This window comes from Antechinus flavipes, chromosome 6 (genome assembly GCF_016432865.1).
Source record: "Antechinus flavipes isolate AdamAnt ecotype Samford, QLD, Australia chromosome 6, AdamAnt_v2, whole genome shotgun sequence".
NCBI classification, from domain to species: domain Eukaryota; kingdom Metazoa; phylum Chordata; class Mammalia; order Dasyuromorphia; family Dasyuridae; genus Antechinus; species Antechinus flavipes.
In genome coordinates, this window is record NC_067403.1 from 121,780,324 (window position 1) to 121,804,938 (window position 24,615).

General features: G+C 36.9%; 1 long non-coding RNA gene across 1 annotated transcript in view; it reads right to left on the bottom strand.

Annotated features, from left to right (window-relative positions):
* LOC127541132 (uncharacterized) overlaps positions 1 to 24,233 on the bottom strand; it is a 217,064-nt gene extending 192,831 nt beyond the window's left edge. Inside the window, exon 1 of the long non-coding RNA XR_007948372.1 lies at positions 24,030 to 24,233. This is a non-coding gene — a long non-coding RNA (uncharacterized LOC127541132). The remainder of the gene's footprint in view (positions 1 to 24,029) is intronic.
* Positions 24,234 to 24,615: the final 382 nt, after the last annotated feature.

Sequence of the window (24,615 nt, forward strand, 5' to 3'; positions counted from 1 at the left end):
TGTATTAACTAATTGTTCAGTGGACAATACCACAAACAGATGGTGTGGAGTCATTCCATTATTCATTATCCATTAAAAAGATAATTTTTATTTTGCTTTTTGATTAATAGAGGTGTGTGAGTATGTGGGGGGAGTAAGGACTTAGTTGGTAGAAAACATTTTCATAAGAGATCTCCCATGAAACCTTTTTAAAAAATAATTAAGTCCCCCAATCATCAAATATATTTTCTCTCTCCCATCTTCCTTCTCCCTCTAAAAAAAGATAAAAAACAAAAAGAAAAAAAATTGTAACAAATATGTTCAGTCAAGCAAAACAAATTCTGATATTGGCCATTGCCAACAATTGTTTTGTCTCATTCTGTATTATCACCTCTTTATCCAAAGATCTGATCAACTCTATGGGAAATGGTCAAATTATAGGAGTAGGACTGAGGTATAACAGTGGCCCAGATTTATGTACTGGAATCTGTAAAAGCAAAATAAAAAAATCCCCAGTTGTCTAGGGTTTAGTCTCTAGTATCTCTGGTAGATCCTCTATGGAAGACATGGACAAGACCTGAATAAGAGGACAAAATGTGGAAGGGTTACATTACTCTGTGGTGAGGAGAATACCTACAGGAGTATGGGAGATCATGGTTCTACAGAAATGTCTAAGAGGACACAGTATTGGAATACATATTCATGCTCTGCTATTTGTCCTCTCTTTCATGCCATTTATGGAGTGAAGGCTTTAAACATCATGAAGTCAAAGACAAGTAAGAAGGAAAACTTGTCACTTACTTCCTGGTACTAGAATGAAGAGCAACCATTTTTTTTCTTGTCTTTTCTTTGGGTTTTCCATCAAAGTACTTTGATGAGGAATCTCACTAATGGTGAAATATCTTCTCCATAGTCCTTGGGGAAAAGTACCCAAGGTCTGTTTTATTGACATGGGTAACATGTCAGTAAACTTGTCAGTAGAATAGGTTCTAGTCCTAAGTCTTCAAATGTCATCCCCTTGCCTCACAAACAGGGAAACTTGCATAATGTTGTCTTTGGTGCTTCTCTTATCAGGACATTGTTGGCTTTCATAAAGCATCAACACAGAGACTTATGTAAGCCCTGAAGAAATATGTCTCCCTTATACTGACTTTTCCTAATAATGAAAGGCCTCTCAAGGGAATTTTTAAGGGCAAAGGAAATCTGTGGAAATCAAAATGTGAAGCTGAAGGGTCAAATCTATGTGGCCAGTTTTATGAAACGGCTGAACTGGGTTGAAGTTTGTGACTTCTGACACATTAGTTCAATATATTTAGTAGGAAATGTTACAACCCATAAGTGATTTGAAGAGATCATGGGATGAACCTATAATTATGAAAACCTTCAATGGGATCTACACTAGCCCCTTCATTTTATAGATAAGGAAATGCTTCCAGATTGTCCAAAGTCATACTGTGGCAGATAAATGATTTGAAGCCAGGTCTTTTGACTCAAAAGTCAATGCTCTTTCTAGTTCTTTTTAGTGTTAATATTCTTTGTTCACCACAAATACTTTTACTCCCTGACTTACTTATAAAGATTTAATTCAGTAACAATCATTTGATTTTTAAAGATTATTTTTCAGTTAGCAAACACTTGTTTTCTCTCTTTCCCATTCTACCATTCCAATTGGGGAAAAGTAAAAGGAAAATACAAATCTATATTCATTTTATATGGTTATGTACATATCCAGACTCTTGACTAGCAATGGAAGCAACAATATAAAAATTTGGATTTTAGAAATTTGAGATAGAAGCTTGTAGAAAAATGTCTTTCTAATTAAAACCATTTCTAGTCATATGAAAAGATGCTCTAAATCACCATTGCTCAGAGAAATGCAAATTAAGACAACACACCTCTCAGATTGGCTAAGATGACAGGAAAAGATAATGATGGATGTTGGGGGGAATTGGGAAAACTGGGATACTGATATATTGTTGGAGTTGTGAAATGATCCAATCGTTCTGGAGAGCAATCTGGAACTATGTCCAAAGGGTTATCAAACTGCATATCCTTTACTCCAGCAGTGTTTCTATTGGGCTTGTATCCCAACAAGATCATAAAGGAAGGAAAGAGTCCCACATGTGCAAAAATGTTTGTGGCAGCCCTGTTTGTAGTAGCAAGGAACTGGAAATGAGTGGATGACCATTAGTTAGAAAATGGCTGAATAAATTGTGGTATATGAATGCTATGGAATACTATTGTTCTGTAAGAATGATCAGCAGGATGATTTCAGAGAGGTCTGGAGAGATTTATAAGAACTGATGCTAAGTAAAGTGATCAAAACCAGGAGATCATTATACATGGCAACAGAAAGATTATACAATAATCAGTTCTAATGGACATGGCTCTATTCAACAGTGAGGTGATTTTGGCCAGTTCCAATGGCCTTGTGATGAAGAGAGCCAGAGAGAGGACTGTGGGATTTGAGGGTGAATCACAACATGTTATTTTTACTCTTTTTGTTGTTGTTTGCTTGCATTTTGTTTTCTTTCTCATTTTTTTTTCTTTTTGATCTGATTTTTCTTGTGCAGCATATTTGCGGAAATATGTATAGAAGAACTGTACATGTTTAACATATATTGGATTACTTGCCATCTAGGGGAGGGGAGTGAGGGGAAGGAAGGGGAAAAATTTAGAACACAAGATTTTGTAAGGATAAATGTTGAAAATTATCCATGTATACATTTTGAAAATAGAAAACTTTAATTTGAAAAAAAAGAAAAGAGAAAAATGTCTTTTTGAGATGTTCATCAAAGTACTGGGATTTCCTTCATGAAGATCTTCTGGTTACTATCTCATTTCTTAGGTCTGTTTAGTACTATCACATCTGATGGCCCACTCTAGATCCGTACACACCTCATCTGAGTAAAGTGGAAGTAAATTTAGTGTCCAAGTCAGATAGACAGAGCCAGGCTAGTTCAGATCCCACCTCTTGTCTCAGCTTCCTTCTTCCAGTGGATATTTTATGTGAAAGGGAGACAGATCGCATAGCTATGATGATACAAAAGAATTAAATAGGGTCAAACACTGTGAGTAACTTAATTGCTCTATATAATAGGGAGGGAAGAGAATCCTGGCCCTGAAGTCAGGGGATCTGGATTCAAATCCCACCTTGGTTGTTGACTATTTTTGAGTAATTCATTAGCTTCAAACATCTGAGTCTTGGCTTTCTGATCTGTGATGGTGGACTTGTTTATGTATAATTTTTTTCTAGAGTCAAAGCCTGAGTTCAAAACCTATCTCTATGTTAACTATTTGTTTGACTTTAAGCAAATGACTTAACCTCTTTGGGCCTCAGTGTTCGTTTCTGTAAAACGGAGAAGAGGGGAAACCAGAGAATCTCTAAGAATCATTAGAAATCTATCACTCATGACTTCTCACTTATAATTACCCTCTTCTTTCTCTCCTCCCCTAACTCTTACCATGGTTCAATGATTTATTAAATGCACCTTCTTGGTACTAGTTAATCAATATGCACTTTTAAAGCATTTACTATATGCCAGATCCAATGCTAAGTGGTAGGAATATAAGGAAAAAAAGTGAAACAAACAGTTTTTTTGCTTAAGGAGCTTCCATTCTAAAAAGACAATATGAACAAATATTGTAGTTACAGAATATACGTAAAAGTGATGAAAGATGGTTTGGGGAGGGCATGCTCTAGCAAGAGGTATGGAAATCAGGAAACTGATGAGGAGACAGAGGCTTAAAAAAATTAAGTGCCTTGCCCAGGATCACATAGTTTATGTCAGAGGCAAGATTTTAATTCAGGTCTTCCTAATTTCAATCACCACAGAGCAATTAAATGACTTCCCCAAGATCATACAGGATAGTATTTGGATCCAGCAACTCCAGAGGGCCAAGGAGAGCTCTTCCACTATATCTTGCCATCCACACTAGCTTTGATCTGGTTTGGGTACTGATACCTTCTGTGTCTTGCCCTTTGAGAAAAGTTTTTTATTTTTCAAATCTCCTGCCTTAAAAGCTTTCAGTACCTTCTAGGAGATATTTTCCCTCTCCCAGACATGCTTCTTCCCTATAAAAAGGCTTGTTTTAACATGACACATCCAATTCCCTCAACTCAATCAAGTGACTCCCAACAAAACTCAGATGATTTTCCCTCCACCCATCTCAGTCATTTTCCTTTGCCCAAGATTTTGAAGCATTTGGATGTATACACTGAATTATTACTTTCCCAACATCTTTCATTAATTTGGTAAACATTTTAAAGGACTTTTTACAGTCAAGGGAGTGTGCCAGGCCCCTTGTAGGGAAAGGGGCAGCTGGGTGGGCCAATGGAGAGAGCATCAAGCCCTGAAGTCATGATGAATTCAGTAACTGGGTGACCCTGGATAAGTCATTTAATTCTAACTGTCTTGCAAAAATAAAAATAGTAGGGAAGAAAAGACATTGCAACCAAATGGAAGTCACTAATCTTTGAGGGCTCTTTATATGATATGACATGGCATGTCAGTCCAGCTCTTAGGAGACAGACATTAATAAAGAATTTGATTTTTTCAATGCCAGTTTCTTAAACCCAAATAGGATTTCTTTCTCAGAGATTTCATATTTCTATGATTTCATTTCATTTTCTATGATGAGAACATTTAGGATCTAAGCAGGCATTTAGATAATGCATCAGATAGAAGTTTGGGGCTTCAATCACAAAGATCTGAGTTTAAACCCTGCTTTGAACATTTACTAGCTCTGTGACCTTGGGCAAGGTATTTGCCTTCTGTTTGCCTCAGTTTCTTCAACTGTAAAATGGGAATAATTTCGTACCTACCTCCCAGAGTTTGTTATAAGGATCATAAGAAATAATTCTTATAAAGTATTTGGCACAGTGCCTGCCTGGCACATAGTAGGTGTTATTATTATGTACATACTAACTATGACCATAAGATTCATGATGGTCAGGACTGTTTTGTCTCCCTACGAGGATCACAGGTTTATAGATTTATAACTAGAAGGAAATTCAGTAGCTATTTGATCTGATTTCCTTCATTTATCAATCAAAAACACAATTAAACACTCCAAGATTGGGTATTGATTTGCCACATGCTAAGAATGCAAATACAAAATCAAGAGAGTCACTGTATGTAAGGGAGAATTACAATGTATATACATATAAATAATTATAGCCTGTGTACAAAGCAATACCAAATGATTGAGGGATGGGCAGTAGCAACTTAGAAAATCCCAAAAGGCCCTTTGAAGCCAGGTGGGAGTTGAGCAGATCCTTGAAGAGGGTTCAGAGTTCCAAGAGGCAAAAGGGAGAAAGAAGAGCTTTCCAGTCATGGGAAACAGTTTGGACAAAGGCATGGAGGTAGAAAATGAAATAACATTTATGGGAAACTGGAAATAGGATGGTGTTTGAAAGGGAATAATCATCATAATTAGTCTGACCACCTCCTGCTCCTCTTCCTCATGCTTTTTTCCCTCTTCTTCTTATATTCCTCCTCTTCTTCCTCTTCATCCTCCTCCTACTTCTCCTTCTCCTTCTCTTCTTCCTTCTCCTTTCTTCCTCTTCTTCTTCCTCCTCCTTTTCTTCTTCCTCTTTCTCCTCCCCTTCCTCCTTATCCTCCTCTTCTTCTTCTTTCTCCTCTTCTTCCTCTTCTTTCTCCTTCTCTTCTTTTCTTCCTCTTCCTCTTCCTCTTCTTCCTCCTCCTCCTCTCTCTCCTTTTCCTCTACCATCCTTTTCCTTCCTTCTCCTCCTCCCTCCACCACTACTGCTTCCTCCTCCTCCTTCTTTCTCTTCTTCTCTCTTCTTTTTCTTTTTCAACAATAAATGTTTTATATGTGTGTGTGTGTGTGTGTGTGTCTATTTGGGTTTGCATTACCTCTCTATATTCCTCTTCCTCTTTTCCCCACAAAATCATCTTACATAACAAAGACTTTGGGGAGCTCACATTTAATTTTACAAGTGAATAAATTGAGTTTCAGGAATGTTAAGTTACTTGTCTAAGCTCACACAGGTTTTAAGCAGACCTAGGATTCCAAACTAAGATCTCTGACTCCAAATTCAACTGTCTTCATTACAATTGTGCATCAATGGTTATATCTTCTCCTCCTTCCCCCCTTTCTTTTCTCCCTCTGTCTTGCTCCCCAAAGCATTTCTTTTTTGGGGTTTTGCTGTGTTCAACAACATGGAGAGACAGAAAAATGTCAAACAAAAGGTATGAGGAGTTAGGAGACTTTGTCTCCACTTCCAACTCTGACAGTTGAAATTTTGGTGACCATGAGCAATTCTTGATCAATGCGAGGATCAGTTTTCTCCTTGCTAATGGAATAAAATAAATTTTTCCTACTTTCTTCAAAAGGGCATTGTGGGAAAAGCATGTTGCAAATATTAAGGGGCTATAGAACTATACTTTTTTTTGATCCTGGGCATTTCCAGAGGAAAAATTTTTTTGGAAATCTATCAAAATCAACAGAAAATGAAAATGAACTTTATATGACTAATTGCATAATAATAATATAGAGAATACTGAGTAATCCAATATTCCTTCAACCTGAATCTCTACTATCTGTATTCTTGTTGAGAAATTAAAATTAATCTTTATGTTGTTGACCTTGGAGTCACTGAATTTTGGGAAGGTCCTTCATAAATGGAAGAGCACCTGAAGTAGAGCAGCTAGAATGATGAGAAAAACATTTTTAAGCAATCAATCCGCAATTATTTATGAAACACCTCCTATACTTCAGACACAGTGCTAGGTGCTGGGAATACAAAGACAAAAATGGAATAGTGTGGTGTTTTTCTTCTTTAAAATATAATGGTTCTCTCTGGGAGCAGGTTTCTTGGGGAGGTTTTCTGGAGGCAGCCTTAGTTTCAGTTAAAAGTAATAATCACCCAAATGCAGCCAAGTGTTAAAAGTTCAGATCTTTTATTGCTTCTTCCAAAATAGCCCGGTTAGTTTTTCTTAGAGGCCTCTCTCTCTCCTTGGTTCTAAGAGCTCTTGCAGCTTTGTCCTTTGCTTCTGTCTCTGCTTCCTTTACCCTCCAGCCAGCACAAAGGTGAATCTGTCTTGCTTCTGAGACAGGGCTTCTGGCTCTCAATCTCCCAGAGTGCTTTGTGTCTGTCCCAAAGTACTCCTCTCCAACCCCTGGGAATGTTCTGAAGTAAAACTCTCTAATCTGAAGCTAAGAGCCTCTTTATATAAGATCTCCCAAAGATTGATTCCTCCTTCTGGAGGCAGGGATTAAGGGAGGTGTGAATTCGGATATCTCATACTAAACCCTGAAATCTCCCAAAAGTGTGAACTCCAATGAGTAAAGGTGTGAATACAAGCATTGTTTCTCAGTTCCACTTAGTACCTTGTTTCAGGTTCTGGCCCATAACATCTCCTTGTAGGATGAGATCAATGATACTGAACCATGCTAAATTAGATAATTATTGTCTCTATCAATTCTAATGACTTAACAGTTTGTAAAGATTCCAACAGAATAGTATCTGCCCTCAGAGTGTTTACATTCTATTGAAAGAGGAAAAAGTTGAATGAATGAAAAAACAAAAATTTATTAAGCTATCACCAATGTAAAGTATTGTATTAAACACTGGGTATACAAATAGAAAAGCAAGGCAATTCTTCCTCTCAAGGAACTCACTTTCTAATGGGATAAATAACACATATTCAAAGTATAAGTCAAATAGAAAGGCTGAAAATCAATTTCAAGTCAGATGGAAAGGTCTCATGGGGTAAATAAAACACAGTAATACATTTTCTTTAATGCCATTTCTATTGATAATTGTATCTTTTCTGATGCTGAACCATTTGACCATGCCAAGGACTTGGGGGTAAAAATTTTATTTTCTAGATTTTCAGTGATTGTGATTATTGGAGGGGATGGGGGCTAGATTAGAAATGAAGCTATTCCCAGGTTTCTAACAGTAACTTCCTCAGAAGTGGTGATTGATTAGTTGTTATTGGTGGTGACAGCAAAAGTGGGCCTCTTCCTCACAGTGACCGTTCACCTCACCGATTACTGCAGATCTTGCGTTGACATTCTGAAGGAGGGGACACTCCTACTCCCAAGACTTTTGGCTTTAATTTTTTTGGTAACCTCTACTGGGGTCTAAGAGGGAGAGGTGGCTGAGGATATAGTGAGTCAACTGCATATGTAGCCATATAAATATACAAAATATATTCAAAATAAATACTAGGTGATTTTGTCAGGGAGTGTCATTAGCAGCTGAGGGCATTGGGATAAGACCTCATATTAAAATTTGGTCTGAATTTTGAAGAAAACTAGGGCTCCTAAGAGTGAGAGGAAAAGAAAGGGTACATTGCAGGTCAGGGGAGCAGACTGTCCACAGATAGTAGAGTGTCATCATTTGTGAAGAATTGCAAGAAGGCCCAGTATGATGGGCCAAAGAATGAAGGAACATAGCATATGTGAAGCCTGAAAAAATAGATTAGAACTAGGTATATGGGGATCTACTGAAGGAATTAGGGATTAGGAAAAGATTTGGGGTGGAAGTACAAACATGACAGACATGACACGAATTTTTTTTATTGATACTTTTTTGCCGTATTATTTTTGCCATATCATTTTTGCCATATCACAATTATGATATTCTTCCATAATGTCCAATATCTAAAATCAGTTCAGTAAAATAACACAAAAAAAATTGTAATAGGTAGCATTTCCCCATCCTTATTCTATAGAAGCTTATTGTTTTTTAAAAGAAAGGAAGTGTATGTGCTTTAACCTAAGTAACTTTTTATCAATATTGTCTCTTGCATGTTATCTTGGTTTTCTTTAAATTTTAAGTTGTTTTACTTTGTATAAGTATTGGTATAAGATCTATTGTTCATTTTGATTCTTCCTTCTCCTGCTTTTGTCTTCAGCTATTCAAAAGATTGCTATATGGTAGAGTTGGTTAACTTATTCTGTTTGGCCCCAAATGGAAGACCTAGGGACAGTGGATGAAAGTTGCAAACAAGCATGTTTTGGCTCAAACTGAAGAAAAACCTGTTAACATTCAGGGTTCTATCAAAAGTAGAATGAGTTGTCTCAGAAATAGTAAGGTTCCCTTTCATTGGAGGTCATTAAGAAGAAGTTTAATGACCACTTGTTGGGGATTCTTATTCAGGTGGTGAATTAAATTACTTGAGGTTTCTTCTAATCTTTAGATTGTGTGATTTTGATTTATTATAAGGAAATAGACCTTGAGCTGGAAGGGCATTTCAAGGCCATCTGGTCTGACACTTAAATAAAGGCAAGCTGATTGATCTAGTTTAGTGTCCTCATTTTACAGAGAAGAAAACTGATACCTAGAGAATATAAGTGATTTTCAGAACTTCACAGAGGTGGTAAACTGCAGAATCTAAAGCCTGATTCTAAAAAGACAGAATCTAAAATCTGATTCAAAATCCAAATTCAGTGGTCTTTCTATTTTACTATGTGTTCTTTTATTAGATAACTACCAATTCAGAATAGTCACTAAAATAAGCTTTTCTAATATCTCATTGTGGCACAGAGATATCTCTGAGCTCTCAAAAGCTATAGCAATGGAAAGGAAGCATTAGCACACTCAAACAACTGGAAAGGCTTGGACTATTGGACAGACTATGGATCTCTTATCTCAGATCCATAGCTAAGTTCCGAGAATTTAATTACTAAAAAATTGGCCACCAGGTATTTTAAAATGTTTGTGCAAAATGTTTGTAGCAGCCCTTTTGGTAGTGGCTATAAACTGGAAATTGAGTGAATGCCCGTCAGTTGGATAATAACCGAATAAGTTGTGGTATGTGAATGTAATGGAATATTATTGTTCTATAAGGAATGATCAGAGGATGATTTCAGAAAGTCCTGGAGAGACTTACATGAACTGATGCTGAGTGAAGTGAGTAGAACCAAGAGAACATTGTACAAAACAACAAGAAGATTATGTGATGATCAACTCTGATGGACTTGGCTCTTTTCAACAAGAGGTGATTCAGGGCTATTCCAATAGTCTTGTAATGGAGAGAGCCATCTGCATCCAGAGAGGGGACTATGGGAACTGAATGTGGATAACAGCATAGTATTTTCACCTTTTTTGTTGTTGTTTGCTTGCTTTTTTTCTTTCTCATTTTTTTTTGATATGATTTTTCTTTTGCAGAATGATAAATGTGGAAATATGTTTAGAAGAACTGCACGTTTTACCTATATTGGATTACTTGCTGTCTAGGAAAGGTATGGGGGAAGGGAGGGAGAAAATTTGAAACACAAGGAATGTATATGTTGATATATAGTTTTCAATGGCATATATTTTGAAAATAAAAAGCCATTATTTTAAAAGTTTTGTAAAGCAGCTCATGAAGACCTTGAGAGGTTGATCAAGAGATAATGGCAAAGGGCATTACTGCGGAGACTGATGAGGTCATGATCAGAAACAAAGATCTAGAGCTGAAAAAGACCTTAGAGAGAATCTAGACTAATTCTCTTCATTTTAGAGTGAAAAGGATTTGCCCAAGTTTACAAAGTGATTTGAACACAGATCCTTTGTATGTAAAAGCAGTTCTCGTTCTATTATATCATATATTGAAACATTGAAGTATTTACTTAAAGTTAGCAAAAGAGCTTTCTACTTTAAGCTCTTAATTTGGCTAAGATTTAACTGTTAAATCAAGTAGCACATATAACTATGATTCTGACTATCAAAAGCACTGGATGAAGGAGAAAGGACATATATAGGATTTCACAAGTGGAGAGAAGGGATAAGTTTTAAGAGACTGTAGGATGAGTAGGATGAGAATATTGTCAGCTAGAAAAAAAAGAAGACTGTTGCTTTAAATTGACACTATGACTAGTGGGCATGACAGTATGCCTTCTCATTATTGAGGAAGGATATAGGGTGAAGAACGGTTGGAACCTGGGACAGGATAGGTATTAGAGAAATTCACACTGGCATGAAGAGATTAACTTTTTGGTGAGGGAGAAGGGCAGGGACATTTCTAATTGCTGAGTAGGGACAGATTTCTTGGCCTTTTTACCCTTTTCTCTTTGTTTCTAATGCTGTTTAAAGCTGTCTCAAGTCCTGTTCTTGCTAGGGGCTTAGCTGATAACCCCCTGACTTATGGGCTTAACTGATTTCATCAGCTGCCTCAATATTGGTGAGCAAACACTATTTGATATTTATCTCCCATTCCTGGCTGTTCACCCTAGCAATATTAGGGGTTTACGCCTGGAGGATTCTCTCCAACCAACTTTGCCATTCTCAAGGTCCTTCATGACCTGTGACGCATATGCCCTATTTGATACTATAAACTAAACAAGTGATAGCTGACATTTTACTAAAACCAGAAATTCCGTAGAATGGAATTGCTTAGTTTCTGGTATTCAGCAATTCATAGAATATGGGAAGATCCAATCTCCTACAATAAAGAATTCCCTTCTGCATATGATTGTTTAAATGTCTCTATTAGGCTGTAGTGAAGATGTTTCAGAGGCTGACTATTCCAACAATGAACAACTTTAGTTTGCAGAAAAATCTTCTCTTTATTGAAACATTATCTACTCCCTTTTGGTTTCCACTCAATGGTTATGGTTGGTCTACCAACACAAAACAGATCTACACAATAGTCCTTCAAATTTGGAGACACACTTGGAATGTATGTTTACCTCATGGAATTCCCTGCTCTTCTTTCAAAATATATCTCAGAAGCCTCTTCTTTGCTAGTATTCTCTTTCCCAACTATATCCTGTTTACCATGAACTTGTGAATCCTGTGTATTCATATTGTATTTATTCTGTTTATATTTATCATATTATATATAATGCATTATCAAAGTTCAAATGAGATAAGATTAAAAGTACTTTGCAAATACTATTTAATGTTATACAAAGTAAGATGTAGATGTTAAGTATACTGTCTCTCCTTATAGGATGTAAATTTCTTGAAAATAAGAATTCCTTCTTTCACTCTTCCTTCCTTTTTTCCTTTCTTTCTTATACACTGCTATCACCTAGATGATTAATGAAAAATTGTTGATTGATAGCTATTTTATCTTCTCATAATCTTCCTTCTTCCTGGTTGATTGATAGTTATTTTATCTTCTCATAATCTTCCTTCTTTCTGGTTTATTGATAGCTATTTTATCTTCTCATATTCTTCCTTCTTCCTTAACCATATGTGAGAAGTAGTGAGATGAAAAAGAAGTACTGGAGTCAGTTGAACTAGTGGCCAAAATTGATTATATTGTTGTTCAGTGGTTTCAGTCATCCTTAATTCTTTGTTATCTCATTTGGGGTTTTCTTGGCTGGAGATAATGGAACAATTTGCTATTTCCTTCTCCAGCTCATTTGACATTTGAGGAAATGAGGCAAACAGGGTAAAGTGATTTGTCCAGGATCACAAAGATATTAAGTGTTTTAGGCCAAATTGGAACTCAGTCCACTACACTACCTAACTGCCCCTAGAACTGTCTTCTGCTAATTCTAGTTTGATAAGCTCTTTTCCCCATATTCCTTCTCCTTGCCTACAGACTGACACAGATTGATGAGGCTTCCCATAAAAGAACTTGTCTTTGTGAGGTGGTCTATTACTGCCATGGACAACCAAGGAAACACATGAAATCTCCATGAGTACACAGAAGAGAATGAAAGCAAGTGAGGTAGAGATGGGCATTTTCATGTCCCTGAGAAAATGTCAAATTGGTGAAACCTAAGTTCCCACAATGAATTAAAGCCTCCTGATAGGGACACTGATACATTGTTGGTGGAATTGTGAACACATCCAGCCATTCTGGAGAGCAATTTGGAACTATGCTCAAAAAGTTATCAAGCTGTGCATACCCTTTGATCCAGCAGTGTCTCTACTGGGCTTATATCCCAAAGAGATAGTAAAGAAAGGAAAGGAACCTGTATGTGCCAAAATGTTTGTGGCAGCCCTGTTTGTAGTGGCTAGAAGCTGGAAAATGAAAGGATGTCCATCAATTGGAGAATGGTTGAGTAAATTGTGGTATATGAATGTTATGGAATATTATTGTTCTGTAAGGAATGACCAGCAGGATGAATACAGAGAGGACTGGCGAGACTTACATGAACTGATGCTAAGTGAAACGAGCAAAACCAGGAGATCATTATATACCTCAACAACGATACTGTTTGAGGATGTATTCTGATGGAAGTGGATCTCTTCGATAAAGAGAGCTTTAATTGATCAAAGATGACAGAAGCAGGTACACCCAAAGAAAGAACACTGGGAAATGAATATAAACTGCTTGCATTTTTGTTTTTCTTCCCGGGTTATTTATATCTTCTGAATTCAATTCTCCCTGTGCAACAAGAAAACTGTTCGGTTCTGCCCACATATATTGTATCTAGGATATACTGTAACCTATTCAACATGTAAAGGACTGCTTGCCATCTGGGGGAGGGGGTGGAGGGAGGGAGGGGAAAAATCGGAACAGAAGTGAATGCAAGGGATAATGCTGTAAAAAATTACCCTGGCATGCATTCTATCAATAAAAAGTTATTTAAAAAAAAAAAAGAAAAAAACTAAAGCCTCCTGATATATAACATAGAAAAATCTCTGCTCAAGAGATCATTAGCAGAGACTTGCCTATATGTCTGGCTATTATATCCAGCTATTAATTGGCTGGTTGCAAGATAGCATTTGCAGCCTTCCTTCCTCTTGACCTGATTATAGGATTGGCAAGGAGTACATGGACACCTTTTGATTTCATTTACATTTCTTGTTTCTCCTTTGTAGAAGCTAGTCCTAGACTGATCATACCTCCAACATCTTTTATATGTCACTGGTGACTTGGTAGAATGGGAGAAACTTGAATTTGAGCTGGATCTTGAAGGAAGCCAGGGAAGCCAGGAAGTTGAAATGAGGAACGAATATTCAATGTATGTGGAATAATCAGTTTAAAAAAAGGCATGGAGACGGAATATGGAGTTTAGGAAAGGAACAGTAAGGGAGCCAATGTCCTTAGGTTATAGTGTTATGGGTAAAGGGGCCAATGTGTAAGAAGACTACACAGGTAGGAAGGGACCAGGTTATGTAGGACTTTGAATAACCAACAGAGAATTTTATATTTGAACCTAGAGGTGATAGGGATTCACTAGGGAGTAATGGATACTTTGATAATTGAGTGGAGGATGAACTAAAATGGGGAGAGGCTTTTGGCAGGGAGATCCACCAATAAACTCTTATAATAATCTAAATAGGAAGGGTAGCTAGGGAGTACAGTGAATAAGGCACTGGCTCCAGAATCAGAAGGATCTCAGACATTTATTAGCTGTGTGATTCTGGGCAAGTCACTTAACCTCTAATTGCCTCAAAAGAAAATCTAGGCGTAGGGCGATGAGGGCCTTCGCCAAAGTGGTGATGTCAGAGGAGAAAAAGAGAATACGGGAGGAATTGTTACAAAGGTGTATTAGTTCAACAAAAAGTAGTTTCATTTCCCACCCCCTCCATAACACGATGCAGCTAGACTTTCAGAGCCCACCCTACAAATAGAAAATGATTTATAACATGGTACAGTGGAAAGAATACTGCTTAGAGATAAAGGATTTAAGTTTAAATTCCACTTCTGAAGCTTACTACTGCAAGTTCCTTAAGCTCCTTAAACCTTGGTTTCCTCATCTGTCAAATGAGGAGGCTATACTAGATCAACAAACATATCTTTATGTTCAACTATGTTCAAATAGATCACCAAACATATCCCACCTAAAGGGTTGGACTAAATAGTCTTGAAGTCCCTTTCCAGCTTATATCATATTCTCATGAGAAAGTCAAGTGGGAAAACTGAGAAAAATCATTTTAATCACTCTGCCAGGAATATGAAAATAACTGAGATTAAAAAGGGCTTCTGCTGGCTTGAACTGCCTAGTGAGCAATCTTCACATTTGTATACCCTCTTAACTACTTTGAAATCACTTTGACATCTGTTGTGTTACTTGGCTGTCCTGGGGGATGATGTTGCCCTCACTTCATAGAAAAGGAAACCATCCAAAGTTACATAATAACATTGTGACAGAGGTAAAATCAGAACCCCCTTTCCATAACTCTTTTTATACTGCATTTACTTCCAAGTAATAGTTCTAAGTTGTCACTGTCTGTTTTTTTTGTTGTTGTTATTGGCCAGGGTAACGATCTCTTTGGCAGCATTTGTGTAATGGAAAGAACTGGTCAATCAATAAGCATCTATAAAGCATCAACTATGTGCAAACACTGTGTGAAATGTTGGAGATACAAAGAAAAGCAAAAACAAACAAACTAAAAAACAGTCCCTGCCTTGAAAGATCCCACAGTCTAATGGAGGAGATGAGATAACAAGCAAATAAATACATGGACATACAAGATAGACTCAATGCAAGTGGAAGGCAATTTCAGAGGAAAGACAAGAAAGGTGAATTTGAAGCTGAGTCATGATAAAAACTAGGGAAGTGAGGAGGCAAAGTTGAGGAATGAAGATTGATCTGGGATCAGGAGACCTGGACTCAGTTCTTTCTCTTCAACTCACTGCTATGTGATTTATTATCTGATGATAACTGTATTTCAATAAATCATTTTACCTGTTAGCCCTATTTATTTTATTTTATGCATTTGCCACTGAAATGACCAGGTATGCAAATATTTATTTTAATCTTTGAAATAAAAACACCTATCTCTTTTTTCTTTTTCTTTTTTCTTTATGAATTAAAAAAGTGTGCTCCATCAATAAACATAACTTGGTCCTTCCAGATATTCTTAAATTCTGGTCCTTCTAATGTTACCAACATTATTATGAGAGGTCTACAGATTTTATCAGACTGCCAAGGGGCCTATGACACACAAAAAGATAAAAAACCTCTGTTCTAAATGTTTTGATTCTGCAGTCCTTATAACTTTAAATACTAATATCTTATTTCACTATTTATTTGACTTCTGAAGAGGATAGTTTATTTGATATAGATATAAATTCTTTTTTCTATTTATTGATGGAAGAATGTGGGCTATTTGATGCTTGGTACATGGAAGAATAAGCAACTAAAGACATGCTGTAGTCATCCAGGGAACTATTGTCACATCTGTGTAGACTGAGCTGTATATCCCCAGATAAAGGGCAACAAAATCTGAACCTCAGATTTTTTTTACCCTTTCCTCCATTTCTGTATTTGAGTTAGAAACTCAGAGGTTTTCTGAGAATTGAATTCTTTCCCACTTTCCAGGGCAAGGGGAATGAAAGTGAAATCAGACATGAGGAAATACAAATGAGCACAGCCACTTTTCAAAGGGAGAAAGTGTGGTTCTTATAACAACATGCACATTTACAAAAGACAGAGAGTTCAGGATATGTTTTGCCACCCTTCCAGAGACTGATTAATAAAAAAGTAATTTAGATATCAAAGGTTGCCAATCTAGGAAGAAGTGGACCTGAGAGAAATCTTGTAATACAAATGAAAAAGCTTAAAATAAATATTTAGAGCAGTCTTAAATGAAGGAAGAACACACAGAAAGACAGCAGATACCCTGATAAATGCCCAAAGTGAAAGTCTGTATATTTCTACATAGTGGTTAATGCTCTTAATGTTCAACATCTAAGCCCACTTTGTGCCATTGTTTAGGGGAGCACTAACCCTTTTCTCTTCCTTGTCCCTTTTCCCTCACAGTAGCATTTTAATGGTAATGATGATGATGATGATGATGATCATGATCATGATACCTAACATTCCCATAATGCTTTAAGATTTACAAATTGCTTTTTACATGTTATCTCATTTGACCTCAGCAACATTGTGAGGTAGGTGCCTGAGGCTGAGGGTGGTTAGTAATTTGAGACAGGTTTCAAACTCAGGTTTTCCTCACTTCAGGTCCTTCACCTAGTCACTCTACCACCTGCTCTGACTTCCACATCCTCAGAAGAGCTTAATTTCCAGTTATAAAGGAAAAAGTCTTAAATCAGACATCACCACGCTGACAGTTAACAATCAGAAGTGTTAAAGCTCCTCCCTTTTGTTGTAGTCCTGCTTGATTCTTTATGACTCTATTCGGGGTTTTCTTAGCAAAAATAATGGAGTGATTTGCCATTTTCTTCTCCATATCATTCTATAGATGAAGAAACTGAAGCAAACAGGATTTGTGACTTTCCCAGGGTCACATGGCTAGTAAGTGGCTGAGATCAAATTTAAACTCATGAAAATTTGCTCAGCATCTACTATGTGCCAGGCAGAGGAATGCAAAAATAATAGCTTGAACCTAAGAAGGTTACAACTTTCTGGAGAACAATATGCATATGTGAAGGAATATATACAGAGTAGATACAAGGTATTTTGGGAGTAAAAGCACTAGTAGCTGGGGATATCAAGAAAGACTAAGAAAGCAGGACAGCTTTGCATTTTCTATCACTCTACTTGTCTCTCTGTATCTCTGTCTCCCTGTATCTCTCTCTGTCTGTCTCTCTGACTCTGTCTCTCTATCTCTGACTCTTTCTGGCTCTCTATCTGTCTCTGTGTCTCTGTCTCTGTGTGTGTGTCTCTTTGTCTCTGTCTCCCTGTTCTCCTCTCTATCTGTCTCTCTGTTTCTCTCTCTGTCTGTCTGTTTCTATCTGTTTTTCTCTGTCTCTGTTTCTCACTGTTTCTGTTTCTTTCTGGCTCTGTGTATCTCCAGGTGTCTTTCTCTTTTTCTGTCTCTTTTTGTGTCTCTATCTCTCTGTGTCTCTTTCTATATGTGTGTCTTTCTGTGTGTCTCTGTTTCTCTCTGTCTCTCGTTGTCTTTCTGTATCTATCTCTCTGTCTCTGTCTATCTGTCTCTCTCTTCTGTCTCTCCATCCCCAAGAACATATATCACATGTATATGTATGTATAATACGGATAGCTAGGTGGTGAAGTAGATAGAACTTCTGGGTCTGACTCTTCTCTGAGGTCAAAGCTGGTCTCAGATATTTGACAGCTGTGTGACCCTGGACAACTCAATGTAATTTTGCCTCAGTTTCTTCATTTGTCAAATAAGCTGGAGAAGGAAATGACAAATCACTCATGAAAATTTTTATTAAGAAAACCCCAAATAGGGGTTATCCCCCCAAAGCTAAGTAATAAATGAGAATAACTGAGAAAAACCAGTAATAAAGGGTTCCAGAAAACAAAGCAACCTACCTCTCTCCATTTTCATTGTATTAATTATTTTTGGTTAACTTCTTGCTTTTGTTAATCAGAAGGTGAAATCTGAAAATTATTATTGTAAAAAAACAAAACTAAAGCATAATGCATGTGTGAACCATCATCGTTATCACTTTTATTACAAGCTGTTTGTCCTCAAGGGAAAGCAGTAATTAAATTTTGTGTTATTTGTTTATTTCGAAACCCCCATATTCCTCCATACCTTCTGTATTGCAGAACATGGTGTTCATTCAATCAAATTAGCAACTGATTCTCTTCTAACAGGGCACAAATTAGGTAAAGATACGAATCAGAATTACAAACATGCATCATTCTTATCTCATTTTTGTCATTATATGTGTGTGTGTGTGTGTGTGTGTGTGTGTATAAAACTGGTTACAAAAGAAAGTATGGATCCTACTCAAATATACACATTTATCAACTTATAAAGGTAGAAGGCTCAGGTACAGGTTATTACCCTTTCATTTAATAGCATTTTATTTTATTTTTCCCAGCTATATATAAAGACAGTTTTCAATGTGCATTTTTGAATGGTTCTGAGTTCCAAATTTTTCTCCCTCCTTCCCCTCATCTCTCCCCAAGACAGCAATCAATGTGATATAGGTTATACATCCATATTCATCATGTTGTGAAAGAAGAAATAGAAAAGAAAAAAAATTGAAAATAGCATTATTTTATATTTATTTATTTTATTATTTTTATTATTATTATATTACTATTATTTGATACTAAATAAATGTTTGTTGACTGATTCATAGAACTGAAGAACTAGTACTTGGAAGGGGCTTCAAAGACCAACTACTCCTCCTCCCTTATTTTAGATGAAGAGACTAAAATCCAGAGTGGTTCTGACATACCCAAGGTCACATGGGAAGTAAGCATCAGAAGTGGGATTTAGACCCCTGTCCTCTGCTACTTTACTACTCTTCTCATATGCTTACAAAAACTTAACAGCACTTTTTCATCTGTAAAATGGTGTCTATACTTGCCCTACCTAGCAAACCCAAAAATTGGTTGTGGAGAAAGCATTTTGCATTAATCAACCAATCAGCAAATATTTATTAAATACCTTCTATACCAGACACTGTTCTACGCACTGGGGACACAATGATGAAAAGTGAAATCATCTCTGTTTTCAAGAAACTTCTATTCTAATAGTGAAGACAACATGGATTTATACAGGTATATCATACAAAGCATACATAAGATTCATAAAAGACGGTTTTTGTTGTTTTTCCATCAATGACATCAGGGAGGTCATTTGCCTGACCTGCAAGTGAATTGGATTTAAGTGGGAGAGTGCTGTGCAAGGTCACCTGCCTCATTCCCCTGGGAACCATAGTTTGGGACTACTGGAAATTACCCCAGATGCAGTGGGAGACCTTGGTCTTTTTAAGAGAAAGATCATTCCAAGTTTCAGTTTGTCTAAAGCAGTGATTACTATTTAGTGATTAAGGCTAGGTAAGAAATGATTTTTAAAATTTACCAAATGAAAAAAAAATCCATCTAGGAGGGGAACTTCCACAGGATTTTTGGCCAATACAGAAACAATTGCCATTTATACTCACTTTGAGCCAACAAAACACAACATAAAAGGTAACCATGTAGGGAAGACACTAACCTCTGGGGAGACCAATAAATGCCTCTTTGGGGGTAAACCAAATATTCCTAGAGGTAGAGATGAGAAATTAGAACGTAGAGTGATGTGTATGAGGAATAGCATGCTGGATGAGAATAGAATATGGAACAAGACTGGAAAGGTAAGATCGGATCAGGCAATAAAAGTAGTGTGTAAATATGACCTGTTATCTCCTCTGAGCTTTTTACCATTGTCATTTTTCAATTGTATTCAACTCTGCATGATGCCATTTGAAGGTTTTCTTGGCAAAGATAGTGGACTGGTTTGCCATTTCCTTCTTCAGTTCATTTTACAGATGAGGAAACTGAGAAAAACAGGGTTAAATTTAGACTTACCTAGGGTCATTGGGCTATTGGTGTCTGAGACCAGATTTGCAATTCCAGGTCCAACACTCTCTCCACTATGGTTTCAGTATTATTCTTATTAACAAAGACCCCTCCAGATACTACTGCAGAGAGGAGTCACGGGAGATTGCTCATTTTGCCATTATCAAAAGATGCTTCCTTACATTTTTGCTAGAGGTCCCAGACTTTAAACTTATAGAACTGCTCCCCAAACATCTATGCTTTAAACTTTCTCTTTTACTAACCTGAATTCTTTCTTTAGTTGCCAAAAGATTTGTGGTCTCTATTTATCTGTCTGAAGAATATAATAAAGAGTTTCAGATGCTCATCTGTAGAAACAAAGCATCATTTGCTAGTATACCCATTTGTGAATCCTGGCATAGAAATCTAATCTAAATTCTTCTTCTACTTCAATTAGCAGACTGATAATCAAATCTACCAATATTTATTAAGCCCTTAATCTTTGTACTAGGACTTGGCTCTGTTTAATAACACCTGGTGCATTTTACAATATCCTATCAAGGAAAATATTTTTTCATATGAAAGCTTCTGAAATTATGTCTATTTGTTTCCATTGTATCTTTGAACCATCACAAGGTTTTGCTTTGTTTTCTTTGTTGGGGGGTTTCATAGAGATGAATTATTTATCTCATCTATTCTTTCCATTCCCTTATCTCCAACCTCTGCAACTTTCGAAGGACAAAAGCAAACACTGAATAGACCTGGCTGATTGAAACAGAAAGTCAGTGTACAGGAATAGAATGAATAGAACCATTGAAGGGACTGGTAAAAATAATTTAATTCTTTACTGCACAGATGAAAATAATCTCAAGAGAGGTTAAGTGATCAACTCCCAATCATGGCACTTTTTCATCTCTCATTGAAGAAGGCTCTTTTCTACACTTAAGTACTATTTATATGTTTCTCACATATTTCCAAGAAATATTGAAAAGGTAGCATAAGGGACAGTGTTAGAATTGATTCTATGACTTACTAGCAGCTGTTATCATGGACAAATCATTGACTTTCTCTGGATTTCAGTTTTCTTGTTCATGAAATGAGGATATCTTGCTCTTAGAATTGTGTAGCAGTGATGACAGCCCAATATTCTTCTAATTTTTTCTAAGTTATAAGCAATCATGTGACCTGAACCACAAATGACAAAAGCTAAGAATGCAGGAACAACATTTAGTGTTGCAATCAAATAAAACATACAACAAAGTTACTATGACACATTTAATAATAGACATAATCATCAATGTGCTGAAGGGCAATCAGATGCTTCTTTCATTTTCTAGAGTTCAAAATCAGTACAAATTTCAATGTTGATACTTTTCCCTGATATCATGTCTCATATGTACATTGATATATAAGTTTAAAAAGACAAAGATCCTAATCTGATTCCTCAGTGGCTCAGTATTCCCTTCCAAATGCCAATCCTTTATCCCCTCATGTCCCAGAACTGAGACTCTTGTGCTCAGTTCAGCAATCTTAGGTCACAAAAGATCCATCTCTCCTCTCCAAGTATTTCCAAATAAAAGACAAGGGAAGACAAGATCTATTAAGAGTTTACTATGTGCTGGGCACTGAAGGCAGTAGCAATATGAATGAGGAGGCTCTTTCGGATTTTTGATCAACATGTCTTCAAGAGCAAAGTCTCCTCTACTATATATAATGCATTGTTCAGCAGCCCAGGGGTCCTCGAAGTACAGCCCGTGGGCCAGATGCAGCAGCTGAGGATGTTTATCCCCCTCACCCAGGACTATGAAGTTTCTTTATTTAAAGGCCCACAAAACAAAGTTTTTGTTTTTACTATAGTCCGGCCCTCCAACAGTCTGAGGGATAGTGAACTGGCCCCCTATTTAAAAAGTTTGAGGACCCCTGGAAGCCTCTTCACCTCTCCAAATAATTATTTACTTTCTGAATAGTTGTAGTTAGTTGTGGAGATTTAGAGTTACCAATTGATGTTATAGTAATTTTTTTTTTCTAGACTTATGATTTCTTTGGTATAAGAACCTTGGTATAAGATATTCCCAGAGAAGAAATTCTCTTCATCAATAAAGATTTCCACTTCTTCAGCAATGGATAATCTTACAATTGCCTGGGGTTCTCACAGATTAAGCGACTTGGCAAAAGTCACCTAGTTAGTATATATTAGAAGTAGGGCTTCTGAAGCCTTTCTGACTGAGGAAGCAGGTTCTCTACCTTTGTTTCTGATGTCACACTACACATATGTGTGTATATATAGATACAAATAAATGGATGTTTCACTTTATTTTCTTCATTTGACTGTAAGCTCTATGAGCTCAGAAGCCTAGCTTCTATTTCATTTGAAACTGCGGTACCTGTGGTACTTGGCAGATGTCTAGTAATTGTTATGGCTTAACCATCTCTGAGATTGTAAAATATATTTTATCAAATCAATTACATTCTTGAGGCAGATTACCTTTTTTTGAGTCTCAAAAAGGAAGCACTTAGGCCAGACAGTGTTAAATACTATGATGGACCAAATTTAAAAATGGAGCTTTTTATCCTGCTTTTAAAAAATTGAAATAAATAGCACAGATACATTCAACAACTCACTTTAAATTAAATTAACATCCTATACTGAAAGCTTAGAGGACACTGTGTTTCAGTTTCCTTGATCTGAGAAAGGAAATTTAATTAAATAATTCTCAATTACAAAGCTTCAGGGTTTGCTGCACACAGGGATGTAAATATACTCAGAGAGCTCTCCAGGGACTAGAAATGGCTGATTGATAGTTTAGGGATGCTGATTAAAAATCAAACAAAATACAACAGAAATGAGACAACTGAATCCAAACCACTTTGCATGGGAAAGAATATCTAAAGAATGGATACAAATATATAAAAACAAGAGTCTTTCCCAAAAGATAAGTGGTCAAAGGATATGAATTAGCAGTTGTCAAATGTAAAAAAGCAAACTATTAGCAACAATATGAAAAAAATTCTATAAATCACCAGTAACTAGAGAATTAATTAGTTCTAAGGGTCTACTTTACATATTTCATACTGATAAAGTTGATCCAAAAAAGTGACAATTATTGGAAGGGTATGTGGGCTGAAAGGGTCACTACTAATACACTGTTAATGTAGCTATAAATTGATCCAACCATTATGGAAAGCAACATGGAACTTTATCACCAAAGTCACTAAATTGTACAATACTACTGCTAGTTATATACTATAAAGAGATTAAAGAAAAGAGTAAAGGATTCATATGTACAACAACATTTATAGCAACATGGCTCATTCAAAGAAATGGTAATAAAGTGGGTTCCCATCAATTGGAACTGAATAAATTATGGTTTAATATGTAAGTACAAATTTAAGATTATGTTATTGAAATTTTAAAAGAAATTTTAAGAATGGATGAATTTTCAGAAGTCAGAGAAGACTTGAATGAATTGATGCAGAGTGAAATGAGCAAAACAATTTACACAATAACTACAAGATTGCAAAATCAAGTCAACAAACATTTATTAAATGCCTATAATATGCCAAGTACTATACTGAACTCTAGGACACTGTGAAAAATTTAAGAACTGTCATCAATGCCATAATGAATTACCACTCTAGAAGACTGATGAGGAAGTACTCTTCCCACATTTTGGCAGAGAGGCAGAGACTCTATAGAGGTAAAGACTCTTCAGTTATGGCAGTCTATATGTAGATTTATTTTGTTTGACTACATTTATTTATTATAAAGAGGGATTTTTTTGAGAAGTAGAGGAAAGTGCAGAAAAAGAAAGATCTCTGGACTTCCGGGGGCTGAGCCAAGATGGCGGAGCCAGCACACACGACTCTCTAAGCTCTTCTCCTTCCCCTCATAACCAACTATTTAATCCAGCCTCAAAAATAGCTCTTCACTGCTTAAATTCATGAAGATTAGAAGCACTACAACTTACCAGCAAAGTCAATCCGGAAGCTCGCCAGGAAAGGTTTGTCCTGAGGGACAAACTAGGAACAGACTAGAACAGGCAGCGAGAGGCTAGCATCCTGAGCAGACCAGGGGCGGGGGTGATCTCTGTGGCTAGAGAAGTTATAGAGACGACTCTGCTATAGGCTGACTGCTCTGCCTTGATTGCAAAGCAGTAAACTGGCAGAGAAATGAAAGCCTAAAACAGAGGGTCCTCTAAAAAACGCCAGAACCTAACGAGATCTGGCTGTAACCCCTCAAACCCGGAAGTGACTCAGGCAGATTGTAATGCAGCCCTGTAGCCACATCCTGCAGTTCTGGGCTTTTGCTGGGGCAGCTATATATCTGCACAGCAGGGGGGCACAGCCTGGGCAGCCTCTGATCTGCAGAGTGGGGGGCTCAGCCTGGGGCAATAGAACCTCCCCAGCTGACTGCGCTTCCCGGGCAGACACTTCTGGTCCCTGCAAATCCATTCACTGCTCAGCTGCTAATACCCACAGCCCCAGGGCAGGGTTTGGCTTGGGGCAGTGAAACTCTCACTGCTCAGCATCTAGCCCCAGGGCAGTTGTTATCTC